Here is a 6,781-nt window from a genome sequence, read left to right on the forward strand (position 1 = left end):
ACAGGGTTTTTTTTACTACTGGCAAATGAATACTTTAACACAAGCACGGATTCGTTTCAACAATTTTAAACTATAATGAAACTGAATAGAAAATGTGTTGTAATGGGGCTTTTAAAACTGAAATATATTTTTTACATTTCTGTAGGGTATAGAATGATAAAACTATAGAATATAAATTTCTGAATACAATAAATCGAAAAAAAAAAATAGCGAGATATACAATTTTAATAATTCCAAACTTTTGGGAAAAAATAAACCATTTTGCAATTTGCGAATGTCCTAAAATCATCTTGGAAGAGCTGTTCAGACTGGTACAACTGCTACCTCATCATCTTCAAGAGAGACTGAAGAACATGAATAGGATGACACCTTTAATTTTTTTGATGATGAATCTTAGATTTATCTCAGGACTTAGGACCAAGTAAAATTAAAGATTTTCCTTGATTTAAGTAAGAACAATCTTCGAATTATCACGGACAGGACACTGTCTACTCAATGCACACCTCAGTAGACTGAAGCTAAGAAACAACGGTAAATGCAGATTCAGTGGGGAAAATGAGGAAACAGCAGATCACCTCATCAATGAGTGCGCCGAGACGACAACCATTCATTCCATAAACTTTGGTACGACTGATATCGGAGATGGAGAACTAACCTCTGTAAAACTGTCTCAAATACTGGATATTGTCAAAGCCCTGCGACTCTTTATAGTAAGAATATATTTAATGAACCCTTATAACGTTCATAACTTATCCATCTATGATGCTCATTTTGTTGTTTGTAGTAATGATGCGGTTTCAATTTAGTTCATACATAATAATTTTTCCAACAATTTTAATAACTAATAGCAAAAAAAACAAATCATTGAGTCAACCATACGTTGTATTTTTACAGTTTTTAAAACGTTTTTTACAGGTTTTGGAATGTTCCTTCCTTAATATTTTTATTGGAAGAAAAAATCAAAACCTACGGTGGCCAATTTACGGAAGTCATCTATTTACAACTTCCTTTTAAGAGATTGGAATTATTACATATAAGTATATTTTAGACACTATTAATTTTGTCTATTTTAGTACGCCACTGGTGGCAAGCCGACGCGTCGGCATCACTGTGTCATATTGGAATTCCTAGGGGTCGACTGGCGTTCCAGGCATATTGACTTTCGAAATGTGAGTAAACACGTATTAAGCTAAGACGGCGCGGCGCGGCGTGCGGATCATGTTCGCTTGTATTATGCGAGACAATATTTGAATCAACCCGAAGGTCTTTAGGGAGTATATTAGGGTAGAGAGTTGTTTAGTTCAAGGACAGTAAAGTTTAGGGTTGTATTAATATTTAATTATTAATATGGTCTGAAGAAGCCTTTGAAGTCGAAATAAGTTAAATAAAGTTATAGGGTGTGTATAAGTTAATTATATATGCTTCATTATCTTGAAAACATTTATCTCACTTTCTACAAAAAAGGATATTTTGAGTTTCTTTAATTTTAATTTTCTATTTTACTTCTGGTAAAAATATCATTTATATACTCTATACAGGGTGGTTTGTATTACATTCGGGAAACTTCGGCAGCATATACTGCAGATAAAAATAAGTAAAAAACTTCGTAAAAATACGCCAAAATGTTTCGTTTAGGAGATACAGGATGTAGAAGTTTCATTTTTATTTCGAGTTCTTCAAAATAACTTCCGAACTAATGCCGATATTTGGATAAAAAATGGTGTCTGGGATATGGAAAATTTGATTTTGATGTCAATAAGACTCCTTCCTTTGAATACTTGTAGGGGCACCCACATGTTTGTGAACTGTTTTAAAGAGTAATAAGTTTTGGCCCGTGTCGTATTAAACTGCTGAGAAAAATATACATCCGCCGTTTTTTTACGTAAAACCCGTTCAATCAAAACATACATGTCATCACTGACAAAAAATAAACATGTTGACTACATAGTTATTTGAAATGACATAATTTTTTGACAGAAATTGAAATTACTAAATTTTACTTAATGTGTATAAAAATATTAAAAAATAATTAATTTTTTTTTTAATTTTAGATTATGACGTATTAAGAGTTAAATTACGAGTATTGTAGATTAAGAAAATACATCTTTAAAAATAAAGTATATTTCGAATAAATTTTTAAATTAAAAGCTATTTACTGACATAAACAAACCTTTTATAACATATGAAATACATAAATGATATAAATGATTATTGTAAGTAGATTTATTAAGGTTAGACGATGAAGTGTCATTGCAAATTATATCCTCCTTTTTAAGTACATGCAAAACTATACTTATAATTATTATAATTTGTTAAGTTATGATTCTTAGCTTTTTGATAAATATTTTATTTCGATGATATTATTAATCAATTACATTATATGCACAAATAAATTTTATTCTGTATAAAAATTACGAAGATATTTATCAATCCAATATCGTAATTGTAGCCAGTATCTCAAAAAAACGAGAGAAATACTTAATTTACTGTTAAGTATTGTCAACGCTTTTTCCTAAATTTCATTTCATCACTGATCTATGTAAAACAGTATACCAAAATTAACTTTTATAGGTATTAGTTGAATTTAAAAACTGGTTAGGTATTCCAATCAGTATCACTACCTCTTCATCATAAAGAAGCAAGAGAACGCTGCAAACAATTAAAAATAATTCTCAAAAACATGTTTCTACATAATATTGAGTAAATGTTCAATTGATTTTAAAACATATCTAATAAAACAATTAAAATATAGGCTAAAATAAAATTACTTACATTTCTAAAGTCTATAAGCTGAGTTACTAGAGTACCATCAGACCTCTGAAATTCTAAAGTGACGGTGTCATCGCTAGCATTTGCTGATATTGTCTCTTGCACTACATCTCCACCCTGAAAATAGATAATAAATTGTTATTATAATGAAATTTATAACAAATGAATTATGTTTACAGGGTAAGTTTCCTACGATGTTCTCTATGGGTATCTCGGAAACTACTGGAGATTGAGAGTAGGTTAAAAGGGGAAAAATTGCAGTTTTGTGGGGTCATAAATATGCGCCTTTCAGATTTTTAAAAAAGTTGATGGCTTACTAGATATTTCGAAAAAAACAAATTTTGGCTATTTTAAAAATTGTCCCTAATTCCATTATAATCTGTTTTAGATAAAAAGTTTTCATATGTAATTTGTAGATAATCACATCGCTAATGAGTTTGTGTTCTTCGATTTTTTCTAAAGTCTGTCATTTTTGACATATGACAGACACAAACATATGTTTTTTAAATGGAAACCATAGTTGGCCATGACTTCATAAAAAGCGCCACCAAAAGTTATAGCCAATTCTTATCTTTCTTGACTAATTTCACTTAGTTGGCATGGTGTTTTTATTTTGTTATGATTTATAACTTATAAAAAGACAAAATATATTATTAAACGGCTCTTTACAATTTACATTACACAAACTAAAACTAAAGAAAATAATATCACTACATACACTTTAAATTATTTTAGAAAATAAATGTCAGTTTCACATTTCTGAAAGCAACGACGATTGAACTTGTTTCCATGGCTGTTAATAGAAATTAGCCAAGTAAGATAAGAATTGCTATAACTCAGTAATTTTGTGAAAAAAAAAAACATATTATAGCTTATATCGCTGAAAAGCTTAAAAAATGGCGCTTTTTATAAAGTCATGGCCAACTATGGTCAAAAATAAAAACTTTAGAAAAAATCGGAGAACACAAACTCGTTAGGGATGTGATTATTTACAACTTTTATCTGAAAATGTTATGTCTAAAATAGATTATAATGAAATTAGGGACAAATTTTTTTAAAAATCTGAAAGGCGCATATTTATGACCCCACAAAACTGCAATTCTTTTCCAATTTAACCGACTCTCTATCTTCAGTAGTTTCCGAGATACCCATAGAAAACATCATAGGAAACTCACCCTGTATAAATAACATTTAAAATATTTTGGTAAACATCATTTTACTCTTTGTAGCAAATATTACATTTTGTAGTTCCTTTGTATACTAAACCACATTTTTTTTGGAATATGCAAACTTAAAAGAAATGTAGTATACCAGGGACAACGCTATTGTTTTCGAGGAACATCCCTACAACTACAGAAATAAAAACACAATAGCCTTACATTTTAATTATATTTGATAAAATAGCTGGAGAGCACTATAAAGAACCACTATAAAAAGATTCTTAATTTACAAACAAAACAAAATTAAACAGTTAAATTATCCTAAACTCCCTCAAAAAAGATATTATAATTTAACCAGATATTTGATAAAGAAACAGTACAAAGTAGAAAACTAGAAAATTAAATAATCTCGCAATCTCTTTCAAAATCCAAGGACAAAACTATAACAGAACCGTATATTTATATTCCCCCAAGGATTTTTCCATGATGCAGTTTATATCAATTTTTATCAACTTGTTTTGTTTCCTTGAAGTTCGAATATCACGACTCGGCGTCTAAAAGTCAATAATTCAAAGAGTTTGTCTACGTCTTCGGCATGTATGGCTACATCTTGTATAGGGAGATTTTCTGGTTTGTATAGGAAAAGTTTCACAAATATCAAAATTTACGTAGTTTATTTTTAGTAAAGTAGAAAATAGTGTAAAATAATATATTTCTTTGGATATATAGTTACGTTAATACATTTTTTAAATTCTTTTGTGCTAGCTAGCTGTCTTGCCAACATTTAACTAGATTTTACGCTTTGGTTGTTGGCGTCTACAGCACAATTATCATCCTTTTTTACAGACTTTTGTTTTAGTTCGTTTTACTTATAGGGGGCGCCACGTACATGTTTCTTAACTGTTTTGAATGGTAATAACTTCTGTACCTGTATAAAACGCAAAAAAAGGGCTCTTGGTAAAAATCGTTAGGAGCAGCCGTTCTCAAGATATTTGGAATGGAAATAGTTATAGCCTAAGAGCTGACGACATATTTAGAGAACATATTTTAGGCAAGCTAGAATAACTAAAAATGTATAGTTTATTAACTGGTGAACCCAGAATCCTAAGTCTGGCGGGGGGTTGGGGGTATTTCGCTACTGCGCAACCCATAACATTTGCAAAAAAATAAATCCAAAAAACATTCTTTAGGCAACTTGAAATTTGTTTATTCGTAAATTTTAGCATCTATTTAACCTAGAAATAAGTATGCCAGACTTTTTTTCGGTTTTCGGGTTTAAAGTGTAACCCGACCATTCCAAATATGTTTAATTATTATACCTGAAAAACATACTTTAGGCATGCTAAAATTTTTACAGCGTGTTTATTAGATGATATTAATAAAAGCTCGTAATACAAAACGAATGACAATGTCAGGAAATAAAATAAATAAATAAATGCGGTAGCTTGACATTTTTTACAGCAGAGCTACCACCTGAATCTCCAGCGGGAAATTTAAATTCCAGTTAGTCAGCCCGGCGCCGAGTATGTCCATGGTAAGTATGTCCATAGCTAAGTAGGTCCACGTAACTAAAAGTGTAATTAATATAAAATATATCTAGTCAACATGTTTGTTCTCACAACGGTACAAGCTCTATAACATAGGATATAACATTTTAATGAACAGTGCTTTCCATAAAATCAATAAAATGAAAAATATACGAAATAATATATATGTACTGATTTCTTTCGAAAATCGACAACTACGAAACTATGATCCCTTCCCCGACACAAACGGTACATTGTGAGACAGGAATTTGTAGAGAGAAACAAGCCCTATAACATAGGATACAACATTTTAATGAACAGTGCTTTCCATAAAATCAATAAAATGAAAAATACACGAAATAATATACATATACTGATTTCTTTCGAAAATCGACAACTATGAAACTATGAACCTTTCCCGGACACAAACGGTACATTGTGAGACAGGAAGTTGTAGAGAGAAACAAGCCCTATAACATAGAATACAACATTTTAATGAACAGTGCTTTCCATGAACTCAATAAAATGAAAAATATACGAAATAATATACATGTACTGATTTCTTTCGAAAATCGACAACTATGAAACTATGATCCTTTCCCCGACACAAACGGTACACTGTGAGACAGGAATTTGTAGAGAGAAACAAGCCCTATAACATAGAATACAACATTTTAATGAACAGTTCTTTCCATAAAATCAATAAAATGAAAAAGATACGAAATAATATACATATACTGATTTCTTTCGAAAATCGACAACTATGAAACTATGAACCCTTCCCGGACACAAAAGGTACATTGTGAGACAGGAAATTGTAGAGAGAAACAAGCCTTATAACATAGGATATAACATTTTAATGAACAGTGCTTTCCATAAAACTAATAATATGAAAAATATACGAAATAATATACATGTATTGATTTCTTTCCAAAATCGACAACTATGAAACTATGATCCCTTCCCCCACACAATAATTTTTGTATGTATTGACTATTTCGACTACAAATAATTTGAAAACCATTACACATAGCGATTTTTACCTTTCTTTCAGAAAAAAATCTATGCGACTTCTCGGTAAAACAAAAAGGGGACCAAATATTTGGACAGTTCAAAATTTGCATGAGATTTCCTATGTTTCCAAAGACAATGCACCATTCGGTATATTAATAAAGAGCAGTTTACTATTCTAACCTTATCCTGCAGGTAAACTTGGACCACTATAAAGGACCTTTAGTGATCCTTCGATAGTCTGCTATTATGAATATTTATTAGAAAATTAAAAGGGTAATTTTGGTCTTTCTGCCTCGAGTCGGGTGCCAAAAA

The 6,781-nt window shown here is 30.4% G+C and overlaps 1 protein-coding gene across 1 annotated transcript in view; it reads right to left on the bottom strand.

Moving 5' to 3' along the window:
- The window catches only part of LOC115884414 (out at first protein), a 241,385-nt gene extending 238,372 nt beyond the window's left edge, over positions 1–3,013 (bottom strand). The window contains exon 1 of the mRNA XM_030902975.1: positions 2,773–3,013. The gene's annotated coding sequence lies outside the window, so the exon portion shown is untranslated. The remainder of the gene's footprint in view (positions 1–2,772) is intronic.
- Between the last annotated feature and the right edge of the window lie 3,768 nt (positions 3,014–6,781).

The sequence above is a fragment of the Sitophilus oryzae genome, unplaced genomic scaffold (assembly GCF_002938485.1).
Source record: "Sitophilus oryzae breed Bouriz unplaced genomic scaffold, Soryzae_2.0 scaffold_247_pilon_pilon, whole genome shotgun sequence".
Taxonomy (NCBI): domain Eukaryota; kingdom Metazoa; phylum Arthropoda; class Insecta; order Coleoptera; family Curculionidae; genus Sitophilus; species Sitophilus oryzae.